The sequence below is a fragment of the Erpetoichthys calabaricus genome, chromosome 3 (genome assembly GCF_900747795.2).
Source record: "Erpetoichthys calabaricus chromosome 3, fErpCal1.3, whole genome shotgun sequence".
Taxonomy (NCBI): domain Eukaryota; kingdom Metazoa; phylum Chordata; class Cladistia; order Polypteriformes; family Polypteridae; genus Erpetoichthys; species Erpetoichthys calabaricus.
Window position 1 is genome coordinate 25,034,480 of NC_041396.2, and position 18,076 is coordinate 25,052,555.

General features: G+C 43.4%; 1 protein-coding gene across 3 annotated transcripts in view; it reads left to right on the forward strand.

Annotated features, from left to right (window-relative positions):
* slc25a55a (solute carrier family 25 member 55a) overlaps positions 1-18,076 on the forward strand; it is a 640,168-nt gene that overhangs the window by 522,847 nt on the left and 99,245 nt on the right. The window lies entirely within an intron of this gene.

An 18,076-nucleotide genomic window follows, 5' to 3' on the forward strand; every position in this document is an offset into this window, starting at 1 on the left:
CAGCCGCTTGTATTCGCGATCTCGTTCTTTCGGTCACTACCCATAGCTCATGACCATAGGTGAGGGTAGGAACATAGATCGACCGGTAAATTGAAAGCTTTGCCTTATGGTTCAGCTCCTTTTTCACCACGACAGACCGATGCAGAGCCCGCATCACTGCGGACGCCGCACCGATCCGCCTGTCGATCTCATGCTCCATTCTCCCCTCACTCGTGAACAAGACCCCAAGATACTTGAACTCCTCCACTTGAGGCAGGATCTCGCTCCCAACCCTGAGAGGGCACTCCACCCTTTTCCGGCTGAGGACCATGGTCTCGGATTTGGAGGTGCTGATTCCCATCCCAGCCGCTTCACACTCAGCTGCGAACCGATCCAGAGAGAGCTGAAGATCACGGCCTGATGAAGTAAACAGGACAACATCATCTACAAAAAGCAGTGACCCAATCCTGAGTCCACCAAACCGGACACCCTCAACACCTCAATATACTCCAATATACCAATAATCAAATCATCAATCCTCCACTCCCAGACGCTTAGCCACCCTGCCTCCCAACTCAGCTCGTCAGTCTGGGATTTCCCAGAGTCCTTTATAGTCCGTGACCCGGAAGTGTTTCTGTCCCTCAGTCCATGTGACTTTCTATCACTTCCGGGGTCAGGTAAAAACTTCTTTTCTTCATCAGCCCGGAAGCACTTTATTTCTTTCAACCATGTGACTAGGATTTACTTCCGGGCTGTATGGAAAATAAACTTGTCTGTGTCTCCCTGCAGTGTCCCCTGGCGGCCCCGACATTATCCAGCAGGGATGTGTATTAAAACTCCATAGTCCATGATGCCCTGCTGGAATTCGGGGCATCTCCATGTTGCAAGGAGGGCTCCATCTAGTGACCTGGGGGTATTGGCCTGGATGAATGGCCAGCCATATCTCACAAATGTTAAAAATGAATTGCATTTTCCTGTGATGCCATGTAGTTCTTATTTTACAGGTGCACTCCATTTTTTAGCCCCATTACCATAACTTAATGGCTGGTTATTAATGTGTTCCAGCAGCTATGTCATATGAGATCATAGTCATGACTATATTAGAGCAGACTCTGATCTGGGACACTTCATCCAAGATCATGGATTCACACCAAACCCTCAGTGTTCATTCTTTTGCTGTGTTTTGATTTTTCTGGTTATGAAACATTGAGTATGATTTGAATGTTATGATTTAACTCTGGTCACATATTCATTTCCTGTACCACTTCCTGTCTACATTTTTTGTTACACATCCTGAACATTGTTTATTTGATTCTTGTCTCCTTGGTTGCACCTTTTAGTTTGTAATTTTCACTGTGAATCATCTCTCGATTCAATTTCCATTTAAATCTGCTACCATCCTATGGAGTCAGCACAATATTGTACCCCTCAGTCATGAGGAAAGGTTCAACCATGCAAATCTTTTCTCATAGCTCAGAATTAGCCTAAGTCACTCTTCTCTGGACTTTCTCCAGCTCTAGTACATGTCTTTTTGGTAATATGGAGACCAAAACTGCACACACTATTCCACATGAGACCTCACTAGTGCGTTATATATAGTGGATTGAGAATATATTCAGACCCCTTCAGTTTCTGCACAGTTCATTCTGTTATAGATTTAATTTTAAATGGACAAATTTGCCACTTTTGCCAATCAGCCAAGATTCATTAAAATGACTAAGTGAAAACGTGTTTTCCAAAAGGTTTGCAAATTTATTAAAAATCAAAAACTGACATCTCACATTCATCTAATTATTGACCACCTTAATACAGTGCTTTGTAGAAGCTCCTTTGGCAGTAATTCTTCATCTTCTTGGGTAAGTCTGTCCAAGCTTTGGATTTGTGTAGTTTATCCTGTTCTTCCTGGTAGATCCTCTCAAGCACCATTACATTGGAAGGGAAGTGTCTGTGAACTGCCATCTTCAGTTTTCTCCACTGATGCTCTATGGGGTTTAAGTCTGGACTTTGTTTAAGTTCCAGAGCCACTCCAGTATTGTCCTGACAGCATGCTTCTGGTCATTGTCATGCTGAAAGTTGTACCATCACCCAAGTCTGGAGTCGCATGAACTCTTTAGCAGGTTCTCTTTAAGGACATCTTTGTGTTCGACTACATTCATCCTTCTCTCATTTCTGACCTGTCCCCCTGCCCCTGAGAAATACCTCCATAGCATTATGTTGCCACCACCATGCTTCATTGTAGGGATGGTATATGGCCGTTGATGAGCATCGCCTGGTTTTCACCAGACAGAGTGCTTGGAGTTTGGCCTAACATTTTCAATTTTCATCTCACTATGCTTGAGAATCTTTTTCCTTATACTCTCAGAGTCCTTTAAAGTGTAATACAGTATCCCCTTAACTAAAGAGTGACCTCCACTCTAACATATACACACCCTGGTTAATCGAGTGCTGCTGAGATATTAGTCCTTCCAACAGTTTCTCCAGAGGATTTCTGAAACTTATTAGAGTGTCCAAGGCCTGTCTTGCCAGGTTACTCAGTTTGGCTGGAGAGCCAAATCTATGAAGAGTCCTAGTGGTTCCAAACTTCTTTCAGTTCACAATTATTGAGGCCACTGTGCTCCTAGGAACACTCAGAGCTTTAGAAATGGTTTTATCCCTTTGCCCTGATCTCACCACAATTTGATTGCAGAGGTCTACAGAGAGTTCATGGACTTTCATGGCTTGATCTTTGTCCTGACATACACTGTGACTTGTGGGACCTTCTATACATAGGTACACGTGTGCCTTTCTAAACAATGTCCATTGTACTAGGGTGATGTACAGCGTTAGCCATTATGGATGTAATGAGAAGTTGAGCAAAATGACACCTTTTATTGGCTAACTGAAAAGATTACAATATGCAAGCTTTCGAAGCAACTCAGGCCCCTTCTTCAGGCAAGATTACATTCAAAACTCTGCATATTGTAATCTTTTCAGTTAGCCAATAAGAGGTGTCATTTTGCTTGACCTCTCACTACATGGTCCAGTCAGTTCATTTGCCACAGGTGGCCTCCAGTCAGGTTCTAGGAATATCTCAAAGAGAATTAAATTAAAAAGGATGCACCTGACAAGTAACCGAGCGCATTCAAAGCAAAATCATCACCTTGGTATGCTTCACTAACACATGAACCAGAATCTATCACGCTGTCACTATCAGCTCCTGAAGAACTGTCACTGTTATCACACAGTAAATCACTTTCTATTTCACACGCTTGATGCATCTGTATTCAACGTGAACTGACACCACAAATTCTGTGTCAACACCCGCCCTCTGTCACCAGCCGCTGTTTACTGGATAACTACATGCGGGTGGCTCATGGTGGATCACTTTCTGATTTAGAGTTAAAAGTTACAAGGGTTGAAGACTAACGGCAGGAATATTTATTTAAAAAACAAATATGAAATTCTTATTAATATATTTGGATTCATTTCGGGACCACTGCATTTTAGATTATATCTTGTATAAGTTTGGCTGTCACGAAAACTAAAAACCTTTTTAGTACATTATTATTTTACTAGGGGGTTCCCCCCTGATTGCTTTGCTTGCCAACCCCCCCCCCCCCTTGCCTGTTCTATGCACCAGCCACTTCACATCTGTGCCACTTGCATTGTGAAGAGGGGGGCTGAACGCACCCCAAGGAGACGCAGTCGCTCCGCTGAAACTCCCTCTTAAACGGTGAAACAATGGGAAACAAATACAGTTTTTATTTTACCTCCTCTTTGCTTGATCAGCTGCTGGCTTGCTGCTGCTGCTGCCGTGCTGCGTGATCTGCATCTCACATGGCGCTTCGAACATTTAAAAGCCTGTACAGCAGCTGTCCTACTCTTCGTCTTTTATTTCCGGCCCCGGGCGTGGTTAAATCTTTTGGCACAAAGTCTCATCTCGCGGGATGTGAGTTCTTGATATTTTTTAGTTAATAATTTAAAAACGGAATAAGAATCTGAAAATCTAACAATATCACAATAAAGTTTGATGAATTCTGAAAAGAATGATATCAAACATATATACTGTATGTAGGTTTTAAAATAAGCCTGATTTAAAACGTGACATTAAAAACATCACTATTGCACTTTTAGGCTTAGGATTTTATATATATAAAGTACATTTTCCTGTTAGTCTTTAGTTTTAGTTTCTCATTTCGGTTTTGTTAACTATTTTATTTCAGTTTGTGAAAATGTTTTTTTATTAATAGTTGCAGTTTTTATTTTAGTTTTCATTACCTATAATAACCTCGCTTTGGAGCTTGGTTAGCTCGTGGGACTCCAGAGCTGGCAGGTACCAACAGGTCATGCCAAGTGTGGCACTGGCAGTGGTGGATGCAAACACTTCAGTAAGGTAGAAGCCCAGTGAGGCAAAATGGAAAATTACTGTTGGCCGGCTTCTAGGCGATACTGGCAACCTGTCAGGCAACTCAGGAGAGAGAAGCAGTGCTTGTCCCATGCTGTTTTTAGTAGGGATGGAGTGCTGCTGACTTCATCTGGCGGTGAAAGGGGCACTTCGAGGAATCTCCTGAATCGCACAGACGTGCCTTCCTTGGTGAACATGCAAACTCTGCATTAAGAACCTCTTGACATTAGATTTAATCACACAGTGCTACCTCCATGAAGACGCAGCACTAACCAACGAAGGACTTGTTTGTAATTCTGATATGCCTATCTTCAACAGAGTAGTGGCAGTTGTATAATACCAACATCAGAAAAAGAGAAAGAATACAACATAATTATACTCCCTTAGAAGACTGGCGTCCTTCAACATCTGCAATAAGATGCTGCAGATGTTCTATGAGGCGGTTGTGGCGAGCGCCCTCTTCTATGCGGTGGTGTGCTGGGGAGGCAGCATTAAGAAGAAGGACGCCTCACGTCTGGACAAACTGGTGAGGAAGGCAGGCTCTATTGTTGGCATGGAGCTGGACAGTTTAACATCTGTGGTAGAGCGACGGGCACTGAGCAGGCTCCTGTCAATCATGGAGAATCCACCGCATCCACTGAACAGGATCATCTCCAGACAGAGGAGCAGCTTCAGCGACAGACTGCTGTCACCGTCCTGCTCCACTGACAGACTGAGGAGATCGTCCCTCCCCCAGTTAATAAGAACAAACTGTCACTGTGCAAGAGGGGGCATGAAAAGACAGAGTTAAAAATTAAAGGCTCATTTTGTAGCCACCCGGTTGTATTAAAATTCCTCCTAAACACCAAGTGCCAAGTTGGACACCTTTGCAAAATTTTGGCAACACAGAAAGGTCAATTTTTTGTAAATTTATCACCAAAGTGCTTCATCAAACCATAACCCACCCACACAATGAAGGAAACTCAGTGCTAACTCCCTTCATCTTAGGGAATATGATATACAAAAAAAGGTTTACATAATATATTGAACACATTATGTTACGAGCCCCACTAGTGGGCCATAGCAACCGAAATGAGGAAAGTAGCAAATCCCGAAGTGTACGCAAACTTCGCCTCCACCAGAGGATGAGCTACGTCAACCAGGTCTGGATCTGAACTCCACTGGCCCTCAACGGTGATGTAATCCAGGTCTTTGGCCCTGTGGAATATGTAAAGTGGAGCAGCTATGAGAGTACACCGCTTTCAGTTTGTTGTCCAAGTTGCATCCGAGGAGTGGGCATACGTCCATCCCATTATTGCAACCCTGACGGAACCACTTCAGTGTGAAACGCGTTCCTACCAATTACTGCTCATTCCACAGTTTGTTTTCATGGTCCAATCGACATCAGGGACTCTTTGTTTACCAAATAGTATTCACTTTTGGCGATTTATTACATTAATAAGAAAAACTATTGTGTGCCACAGTTATATATCATTATCATTCTCAAACCCACTAAAGTCATTTCAGGTCGGTAGGAATCTTGGTCACTTTGGGAGCAAGGCAGGAAAGAGCCTCAGACAGACTGCCAGTCCATCACAGGACACATTCATGCCACCCCCACCCTTACACAAGGGCCAGTTTGGAATTGGCAATTAATCCAAAAATGCACATCTTTATTATTTGTTTTGGCCTTTCCTTATAGCAAAATTTAAAGGTACACACATTGATCTGTTGGTTCTCTAATAATTGTAACTATCAATTGAAAGTGGAAAACAACTAGCCATCATCCTTACTCCCTGGAATGAGATATGGCTCTGGGCAGCAGGCAGCGGCCTGTCAGCACTGGTATGAAGGTTGGCTCGGGGCCGTCTCTTTGTTCGGCAGACTGCAGGAATGTATGGGAGTGGCAGGGAAAAGTCAACTATAAACTTCATGCTGTTGAAACAGGACTGCTTTAGGCTTATTCAGCCGCCTAGATTGGCACCAGACAGGTGGTTGGCAAACATTCCACTGCGATCTGTGGGATATTTTGCAGGCTGCCTTAAGAGCATCTCCTGCAGAGGGGAGTGAATTTGCAGCTCTCTTTAACACCTGCCCACATCTGTTATCACAAAGCCCAGCTACAAGGCACTGCAGGAAAATCACTACCATGTTGAGTAACCTTTTCTTCACCGTGTTGTTACTGCCTTTCTGACATCTTTTCATCAAAATAGAATCAATGGGCATTACCATAGAAAGCATTACCATAGAATGGTAAGGTTGAAGTGAGTGAGCAAAATTTTATGAGGCCACAGAGCAACTGTGCAATCAGATGGACGCATTAGTCGGTGCACGAAAGAACAATTAATGTGTACGTCTTTCCAAGTGTCTTTCCAAGATTTCCAAAAATTGCAGTAGGTCAAAAACTGAAATCAAAATCAAAATCTGAAATTCTCTGCTTAAGGAATAAATTATCTCTCAGAAAGTAGTCTTTCCTTTACTTATAATGAAAAGTCAAGCAAAATGACACCTTTTATTGGCTAACTAAAAAGATTACAATATGCAAGCTTTCGAGGAGGCAACTCAGGCCCCTTCTTCAGGCAAGATGGAATCATGTCACATCTTGACTACATCTCGCCTGAAGAAGGGGCCTGAGTTGCCTCCTCGAAAGCTTGCATATTGTAATCTTTTTAGTTAGCCAATAAAAGGTGTCATTTTGCTTGGCTTTTCACTACATTCATAATGGCTAACACGGTACAACACCCTAGTACTATTTTACTTATAACCAAATTCAGAGAAACTTGCAATTAATGCGCAGCTTGCCCTTAAATAAATCGCTAGCATGGAAACAAATGAACCTGGAAACGTCATGTCATTATAGCAGTGGTCACACAAAAAAGACAACTGGCAACATCATTGGAAAATGACTACAAGTCCAATTTAACATTTTTAAACCTTTTTACTCCAATTCAGGGTCGCAGGGTGCAAACTGATCCCAGCATTATTAGTAGCAAGGCATGAAACACATCTAGACTGGACAGTGAAAGGTCCGAGGGAGAGAACTTATTCAGCATTAGGTGGCGCCATTCCCCCCCTGGGTTGCAGTGGTGCCTCGGATTCCCACAGGGCTTCTTGTCAGTTGGAGTTTAGAGCAGCCCTGCCAGGTTCTGTGGGTGCCGCCAGGGGGCGCTGCAGGAACTGCTGCACGTTTGATGAAATTATCGACTGTCCGAGGGCTGAAATCACCAAATGGGGAACAAAACAATCACTTGATGAGACAATCAAGTGTCCACAAGCTGAAATCACCATTGAGGGGAAGCCCTCAATGAAACAATCGAGTGTCTGCAGACTGAAATTACCAAGGGTGAGGTGCTTGATGAAACAATAGAGTGTCTGCTGAATGAAATCACCAAAGGGGACCACCCCGCTTGACATAATGAGTGAGTGTCCAAGGACTGAAATTACCAAGAGGGTACAAATCCCCAACCCAAAATGCTCGATGAGACAAATGAGTGTCTGCCGACTGAAATCATCAAGGAGGATCATTACCATTCCCTCGACCCAGCTTGATGAAAAGATTGCGTATCCACAGACTGAAATCACCAAAGGGGGAACAAACCCCCCACCACCATCCTGCTGGATAAGACAATCGAGCGTCCACAAGCTGAAATTATCAAGGGGGAGCCCCACTCACACTCAATGAAATGATCAATTGTCCACGGACTGAAATCACCAAAAGGGAGGGCATTCAATGAATTGATCGAGTGTCCGCACCCCATTAATAGTGGGAATTTATCGTACTGCATTAAAAAGCCAGACATCCACGCACTACATTGTCTAAAGTATGATCAGCTGTCTCTTCAGGAGCTTTATTCATCAAGTCACCCAGAGGCCTGTTGGGGGGGTTTTAATCCAGCCTTGGTTACTGCACAGAGTGACACCAACCCTAATACGTCTGCCAGGGGAGTTGCTCATATCTGCCTAGCATTTGCTTAAGGGCGTCTTTAAATTTTCCTGCGGTTTCAGTGTTCACGTGTCCTGTGTTTAACTGGCTTATGCAACAACACAAGAAGAAGGAGTTTGGTGAAAGTAATTTTGTCTGATGAGTAACACACCGGGGCAGTGAATGCCTGAACTCTGAGAAACATCCATCCATCCATTTTCCAACCCGCTGAATCTGAACACAGGGTCACGGGGGTCTGCTGGAGCAAATCCCAGCCAACACAGGGCACAAGGCAGGAACCAATCCCGGGCAGGGTGCCAACCCACCGCAGGACACACACAAACACACCCACACATCAAGCACACACTAGGGCCAATTTAGAATCGCCAATCCACCTAACCTGCATGTCTTTGGACCGTGGGAGGAAACCGGAGCGCCAGGAGGAAACCCACGCAGACACGGGGAGAACATGCAAACTCCACGCAGGGAGGACCCGGGAAGCGAACCCAGGTCCCCAGGTCTCCTAACTGCGAGGCAGCAGCGCTACCCACTGCGCCACCGTGCTGCCCACCAGACATCATCATTTGTACAAATCTTGGCCTTGTTGACTTAGGATGATTTCCCCATCCATTGCTCAGATTTTTAAGCGCTCACAGTGAATGCTAAAGTAAAAGTTTGTGGCCTAATTCTGATGCAGATAAATGTAACTTGAAAACATTTTATGTAGAGCTCTTTACTGTGGTTTAGCAGTGTAGCACCAATGCTTCTGGTTCTTCAGGCCAGCGCCCATCTACCAAGTCCTGATTGTGGATGTGTGTGCTTGACATTTTGCAGAGCTCTCTGAGTTCAGGTGAATTTACTTCTTCTTTGGTGACACTTCTACGTTTACACTGAACATTCCCCTTCAGTTCAGCCTTCTAAGACAATAATAGTGTGACATTTGGGGGGACCTTTATTGTAACTGCAGTAGAACTCAGACACCAACAGACTCCTGGGGTACAAGAGCATTTCTTTAGGTCAAGAGATACCATTTTGGGTTTTGTTCACCCTCCAGGTGAAGCTCAGTCTCCAAGTACACCCTGTGCTGACAGTTTGGGCAGGCTGCCAGTGCATGTTTGGACTCTGTCAGGGTAACTTTTTTAATTGTTTGATATTTTTATTGTTTAATGAGCTTTCATCTGTTGTTAATTCTGGTTTTGGTTTGCCTTTATGCAAACACGTACTTTTCTGTCTGTGGGATATGGCCGGCCATTCATCCCGGCCAATACCCCCAGGCCGTCAGGTGGAGCCCTCCCTGTAGCGTGGAAGTGCCCCGAATGCCAGCAGGGAATTACAGACAGTGGATTTTTAATTCACAGCCCTGCTGGATACCATGGGGGCCACCAGAGGACGCTGCAGGGAGGAGTAAGGACTATTTTCCCAACACCCCGGAAGTACGTCCCAGTCACATGGACAGAAGAAATGACGTGTTTCTGGGATGAAAAAGAAGAGTTTTTGATCTGACCCGGAGGTGCTAGGAAGTCACATGGACTGAGGGTTCAGAAGCACTTCCGGGTCAGACGAGCTGAGTTGGGAGGCAGGGTGGCTAAGCATCTGGGAATGGAGGATTATTGATTGTGTATTGTTTATTGGAGATTTGTGGAGTGGTGGTGCTTTGTGCACATTTATTATTATAATAAATAACATTTTGGGGTTTTATCTGGTGTCTGACGTATTGTCCGAGGGTTCAAGGGAGCGAGAGCGCCCCTATCTGTCACATGTCATAAAAGTGTATTTATCTGTGAGAATAATCCTTTTTTGGTTTCTGATTGTGTTGTTACTGCCTTACGATTGCGATTTATAGATTCAATTTTTGTAAATCCTATTTGCCTCATTTTTGCTTTTTTTACCATTTTATTAGACTGAAATAAAATCCTTCAAGTATTCATTTTTTCTTTATTTACTTTTTAAAAATAATGCTGGCATCCCTCAGCATGTGTTGTGGGAGGTGCTGTAGGAATATGGGGTAACAGTTGTGATATTTGCCCGGACACCATCAGACCGACACTGCATCTTTATCAAATCCATGCTTTATTTTTCTTCCACACAACACAACTCAGTCCCGCACAACAACAATGTGCCTTCATCCCCAGTCACCTTTTTCCTGGGCCTTCTCCCTCCTTGTCCCTAGGCCACCTGTCTCCTCTCTCCAGGAGCTTCGTCCTGCTCCTGCTCCCGACTCCAGCTCAATGACAGGAGGAAGGTGACCCCATTTATCCTCACCCGGATGAGCTCCAGGTTCTCTACCTGACATCACGTCCTGGTGTGGCAGAAGCATCAGGAGAACACCCGGAAGCACTCCGGGTGACCCTGGAAGGATCGTCCTCCATGGGTGTGGCGGAAGTGAATAAGTCCCGGGCTCCATGAGGCTCAGGGCGCCCCCTAGCGGTGACCAGAGGCCCCAACAGTCTTGAGCCTCCCTGATCCCCTAACATGGGCCTCTTCTACTCCAGGGCGGTTGCCCCCTCGTAGCCCGGAGGATAAATATGCCATGACCCAGTCCTTCCAGGCGTCCTGGCCGGGTCTGACCCCCAGCCGCGTACCACACAGGCCTGCTCTTCCGTGCTATCCATTCCCCTTATGAATGCAGTGAGAGCTGTGTCCCAATTCTTAGTGTTAAGTCAAATTCATTGACGGTGGGTGTTGAGCTCCGTCAAGGCTGTGTCTCGTCACCATGGCTGTTTGAGGTTTTCATAAACAGAATATAAAGTTGCAGCTGAGGATGTGAGCATGTCCAGTGGGGGATTCTAGTGGTTCCATCATTGGTTTATGCATAAGAAGTTGTCCTCTTTGTCTCAACTGACTGTGACCTTTGGCATGCACTCAAGAAATTCTCTGCAAAGTGTGACACTGCTGGGATGAAGATCAGCAACTACCAAGTCTGAGATCATGGTTCTCCTTCTTGGAAAATAATGGTTTGCTCTCTCCAGGCGAGGGGGGAACAACTGTCTTTTGTTCTGTCGGTGAACTGGCAGATAAACGTTTTGAGCAAAAACTGACAGATGCGCATATAAAACGAAACAACTCAAAAAAGGGAGAAAGTGAAATGAAACTGAAGCCAAATATTAGAAGCAAAAGTCGTGGCCAAGAGAACAAAAGGATCAAAACCTTAAGTACACACAAGAAAAGAACACAATGATACACTTTGTAATGTTTAGAGATTTGGGATCCACGGTTCAGTTAAAGGTTTCAATTCATAGGTGTTGTTTTATCCTGTCACGTCAACTGTGTGTGGGTCCCAACATCAGAGGCCAGGCCCTTAGCAACACTGGAATTGAACCTAACAATGGAAATAAACAATTGCAGGATTTTAGGATCCAAAATCATACAAAATCATGACACCCATAGTGGAGGAGTTTAGGTAGCTCAGAATCTTGTTTGTGAGTGATTAACAAAGGGAATTTGAAATCAACAAGTTCTGCTGGTGCTGTATCGGCATATGTTGGTGAAGTTGGAGCCAAGTCTAAAGAAAAAACTCTTGGTTTATCAATCAACCTTCATCTCTGTCCTCACCTATGGTCTTGATCTGTGGGTAATGATACGAAAAATGAAATCGTGAGTACGAGTGACAGAAATGAGGTTTCTTCATACAGTGGCTGGCCTGACACTTAGCAATAGGGTGAGATGCCTAGCAGTTCAAGAGAGCATAAGAGTAGAGTTGTTGCTTCTCCAGAGGAAGAGGGGCCAATTGAGGTTGTTTGGGCATGTCATTAGGATATTTCCCATAAGAGCTGCTCTGGACACTTCCTACTGAGCAGAGACCATGTGGTAGACCCTGTACACGCTGGAGGCTTTATACCTCTTGTCAGGCTTGGGAACATCTGAGAATTTCCAAGGACAAACTGAAATCTGTAGCTTAGAAAGGGGAAGCTGGGATGAGCTGCTACACTTGACACTGAAGCAGCTGTCCCAGTTTTCAAAAATTAGATGAGATTAGATGAATTGAGATGAGATTGGTATTATGTTTAGTATAAGAACATAAGAAACTCTGACCAACGAAAGATCTTTCAGTCCATCATGCTTGTTTGAGTGAAAGAAAAATGAACTGCTTACAAGCTACTTAGGGTTAATAGCTGACAAAGCCGTTTTGCTATAACGGCAGGCTATTCATACAGGCAGGTGTCTATCATAAAACAAGGCGCAGTAAGCTGAACTAGGACAACTTCCAGTTTCTTTAGGTACGCGTCTATTTGACACAGGAAAGATGACCTTTCCTTCTTAAGGGTCTATCTGACAAGTAAAAAAAAAATAAGAACAGATGGCCCATTAGTGTAGTAAAATAAAATGCTTAAGTACACGATGTTATGTTTTTTTTTGGTAAAAATTGGGAAGGGGGAGGAAAAAGAAATGACAAAAAGCCAATCAGAAAATGGAACTTTGCTCTTCTGCCTTGCAACATAGAGTCCAGGTACTCATCTGTGACTGAATAAAAAATCTAATTGACTGAACTACTCCTGTCTTCCTTGGGGGGTTTCTTCCACATTTGTTTGGGTTAAGTTGTTCCAATTTCTTGTCTAGATACACTCTAAATGTTGTCAAGGTTTCTGTTTCCACTACATTACTCAGTAGTTTGTTTCAGATTTCCACTACAATTTCCCTAAATAAGCGCTTCCTGACTTCAGTCTTAGGGCTCGTTTATACTTCACGCTCAGAACGCGTACGCGCCCGCATCATGGCTGCCACGTGTTCTCAGCGTTCATTTGATGCATCCTCTGAGCAGGTCCTCAGAAATTATTGCGACGCGTGCGCGAGTTGCCAGTACCAGCAAAAAGTCGGGGTGCTCAGTGTGCTAAAAGTTGGAACGTGACGTCAGAGTCTCTGTTTACTATCTACATGTGACAGAAAGCCGCTTTGCGGATTCTACGAGATCTGTGTGCGCGCTTCAATGTTTGATAAATGGTTTGATGTGGTGAAGCAAAATGCCGACATACAGATGTATTCGTGGTGCTTTTATATGCAAACATCACATATTTCCAATCGTAATGACACGATACATTTTAAAAGTCTCACATACCGTCTTCTGTGCCGTCTTTTTTTCTAGGGCTTCCTCTGCTCCTGACAGCAGTGGATCGCCAGCAATAGATCGTCACACTGAGCACATTAAATGTATGATATTCCAACTCTCTGCACATTTAGAATCCTTAGATTTATACTTGATATCACTTTCATGATGAAAAGCATTAAAGTATGTATGTTACATTTTACAGATAAATCGGTAATTTCATTTAAATAATGAATACTGTTAATAATTACACACATGGGGTGACACTGTGGCAGAGCGTTAGCGCTGCTGTCTCGCAGGGAGTCACGTCGCTGATATTCCCTGCCTGGAGTTTACACATTTTCCTGCTGGGTTTCCACAGTGTGCTCCAGTTTCCTTCCAAAGATATGCAGATTTGGGGATTTGGTGCCGCTAAAATGACGCTAGTGTATGTGTGTGCTTGTATTCACCTTGCGATGAGCCGAGGCATCGTCCAGGGATTGTTTCTCACTTGTGCCCAATGCTTGCTGGAATGGACACAACCCTGGATTTAATCAATAAACATCCTTTCCAGAGATATTGTGGTAAGGTGTCATCAGAATTTAATGGGTGTTCTAGGCAATTCACAACACAGAGAAGCCAAACCTGTTCTCACCGTGATAATATCTCACACTGCCACCTGGCGGATTCCTTCAGATTTATGTAAAGTACGCGCGCAAGTATAAACAGTAAAACGCTTGTGTAGCAGGAGCGTCCGCTGCAGCATGCATCGCGTCACGTGAAGTAAAAACCCGGCCTTAAGCGTACTTCCCCTTAAATTCAACTGGTTATCCCTGTGTATGTGATTTACCAATTAGTCGAAAGAATTCTGCTGGATCTACTTTATTGATGCTTTTGAGAATTTTGAAGTCCTGGATCAGGTCTCCATGCAGCCTCCTCTGCTTGAGACTAAACAGGTCTAATTCTCTGAGTGTGTCATAGTAGGACATGTCCTTAAGTCCTGGGATGCCCCTGGTTGTTCTCTTCTGCACAGCTTCAAGTTTTGCTATGTTCTAATTGAATCATGGAGACTCAGCTGGACAAAATTCTCCAGGTGTGGTCTCACTAGTGTATTGTGTAGTCTAAGCATAACATCCCTCAATTTATATTCATTTTTATATTCTTTGTATTCCTTCCTTGTGTTTTGTTGGTGGTACCCCAACAGGAGGGATGATGACCATCCTCAGCCTTAATATTTCACACTGCAGAGTAGGTTCTTCAGTTGTTCATTGTCTGACAAAAACTGTATTTATCTGTGAGAATTATCCTTTTCTGGGTTTTGATTGTATTGTTACTGTCTTACGATTGCGATGTATGGATTAGTCAGTCAGTCAGTCATTCTTCAACCCGCCACATCCTAACACAGGGTCACAGGGGTCCGCTGGAGCCAATCCCAGCCAACACAGGGCGCAAGGTAAGAACAAACCCACTGTAGGATTTATAGATTACATTTTTGTAAATCCTATTTGCCTCATTTTTGTCTTTTTACCATTTTTTTAGATTCAAATAAAATTCATTTTCTTTGTATGGAATTGTCTCTCACATTAGATGCATTTTTTGGAACATTTCAAGAAATTTTAACTTTTGCCTGTGTAGTTTGGGGTCAGGTACCCTTGAGCAAGGCCTCTAGGTAGGCTAGTGAAGGCCCTGGCCTGGTTTTGTGGGTCATTTTGGAGGTCTATCACCCTTTTTACTATTTTCTGCATACTTAATCCCAAACAAGTAGGCAGATGCACACTGTCACTTTCCATAAAGTTTGGGTCAGAGCTGTAAGAATACTAAGAATCTCAGTTTCACCCTTAAAATGTGCCTCACAATCACCAAAGCCATCAGTTCTATACAATATAAAGACTGTCCATCCTTCTTCACATTTTTAGACAAAGTTTAACTTTAGCTCTTGGCCTTCTTGTGACTGGACCATTCAATCTTGTGTTTTGCTGGTCTTCCAGATAACTGACATCAGTCACTTCAGTTCATCCTAATGCATAAATTATACAGGGCTATTCAAAATGAAAGAGCAGATTTCAAAAATTTCAAATGGTGGAACCTTCCAATCCATCATCCTGGAATGGTGTTGTTCAGATAACACTGGACCTTCATGGAAGATAGTACCCTGCCTTATTTCCATTTGGAGGTCCGGCGTTACCTGAACGACACCATTCCAGGATGATGGATTAGAAGAGGTGGACAACAAGATCTTGTTCATCATCAATGGCCTCCCAGGTCTCCAAACCTTACCCCCTGAACTTTTATCTATGGGGGTACATTAAAGAATGTGTGTTTGCTCCACCTATGCCCACTAATCTTCAAGATTTGCGACATCGAATTGAGGAAGCTGTGAATTCAGTAACTAGGGACCAGTTGACTTGTGTGTGGCAAGAAATGGTCTACCATTTTGATGTTTGTCATGCTACACCTGGTGCTCATGTTTAGTGCATGCAACCTCAAGGACCATAGGACCAAACTTTGAACTTTCCTCTATCCTGTGATGTGCGGAATGTGTTTCTGCCTTATACAATTTGTTTGAAATACATTTTTGAAGTCTGCTCTTTCATTTTGAATAGCCCTGTATATAAACTATCTCCTTCTAACCAGACATCACTGCTCTTTCCTGTCTAATATCAAAAAATGTTGTTGGTTTTTATGGCTAGCAATTGATCTTGCCTGGCATACTTCCATTGAACTGAGAAAACAACTGGGCTTGTCTCTCTACATCCCTGAGCCTCCTGACCACACAGGTACAACACTTTTCAGGCCAGATCCCACTAGGTATATTTATGATTAAATAGCAGGCCCAGATTAAATGCAACCAGTCAGAGTTTGACAGAGATAGGTCTGTGGTGTAAAGCTGTTTCACACTTAGTTGCTTACGACTGGTTTGTTTTTTTAAAAAACTCTGGAGCATTTACACCCATCATCCAGTTTGTTTAAGGAGATGTGAGCACACCAATAAACAAAATAGCTGAACGGAGACCTTTCGGAAATCCTGGACCAGTTTACGTGAGTTATGAATGTGATTCAATATGAGTCTGTTCAAAACTACAGAAACTACTCTGTATTATAGGAGACATTTCTGCAAGTAATGAGGTAATCTCAGTATAAAAATAAATACTCCCATGTATACAGCCGCTCGCACCAGTACCCTTCAATCAGATCAATGCATGTACGTCATTATCACATCATTGAACACCAGCTGACAACAATAAAAGAAGTTTAAATTCGCTTGTGATTAGTTAGAGTGATGTGGGTGGGTTAGGGTTAGAGTTAGGGAAAAATTAATTTACCAAGAAACGAGGGACTATGGAGAAAAAGTGCTACATGCTATGACTGTCATTTCTGCAAATCCTCTTAAATGAAAGTCGGCCATGTGCACTTTAATCATGTCTGAATTGTTTGTTTTGTAATTTTATACAGTGCAGCAGAAGGGTAAATCAAGGAAAAGCACGTCTTTGTCCCAGACATTATGGAGGGCACTGTATGTGGTTAAATTTCTCTTCTATTTATTTGAACTTTTGTGCCACCCGTTGTTTATTATTCCCTATTTGCTTTATTCATTAATAAGACAGCCATTTCAATACTGTTGGCCTACTTGATATCATTCTGTGAAATGAGGGTAGGTAACAGGATGCCCCCTCTTGTTATCATATCAGCAATCGGAAGCAACCTATCCATCTCCATTAGAACAAGTAAATGATTCTTTTTTCCTCGGGAAAAGAATGAAAACCTGTCTGATCAGAGTTATCCCTATTGCCTTCAATCCTCCTCAGGCTAATGTTGTCTTCCTGCCGAGTTCAGACGTTCACATCTGACGACTGGCCCCTTTTTATAAGGCACCTGGAAGGACTCCAGGTGCCTAACAAGCTTCTTCTAGCCGCACTTCTGGGAGCGGTGGAAGTGAGGCAAAATAGGCCCTGAAAGTGTCCATACGACCCCTAGGCCCTAGCAGGGTTGAGCTCCTATGCTCATGGCCCCACTAGAAACCAAGGGGACTGCCCTCTGTCGGTAACTATGAATGCTTTCTCCCCCGGTCCTTCCACAATCAGGGTGTCCCGGCCATCTGCCACAAAAGAGTATAGTGTGAGAGAAAAATTAAGGCAAAGGTTAAAGGTAAGGTTGTTAAAACAGTGGTAAGACCAGCAATGATGTGTGAAAATGAGACATGGGCAGTAAAGGGAGTACAGGAGAAGAAGTTAGACATGGCACAAATGAAAATGTTGACATGGATGTGTGGAGTCACAAAAGAGGACAGAATAAGAAATGAGACAATCAGCGGTACAACAAAAGTGGGAGAGAAATCTAAGATAGTACGGGAAAGTAGATTGAAGCGATATGGACATATTATGAGGAGGGACAATGAATACGTAGGCACAAGACTGATGGGAATGGAAGTCCAGGGGAAGAGAAAGCAAAGGAGGCCAAAGCGGTGGTGAATGGATAAAGTCAAAGAAAATCAGACCGAAAGGGGCTTGGCAGAGGAGGATGTGCAGGACTGAGATGTATGGAGAAGGTTGATCAAATGCATCAAGTCCACATAAAAGTGGGAAAAGATGAAGAGCAAGAAGAAGAAGAAGATCAGCATGTAGACACATAAGCTATTTCTTCCATATCCATTGCTTGAGAAACTTTTGATGGTTTTTATCATTACCGGTTTGTGGACAAGCATATTCGGTTTAGAGCAAAATTTAAAGTAGACAATCTCGATACAGAAATGAAGGGAAACTAATTCCCACCGAAGACAGTGTGTTTACTTAGA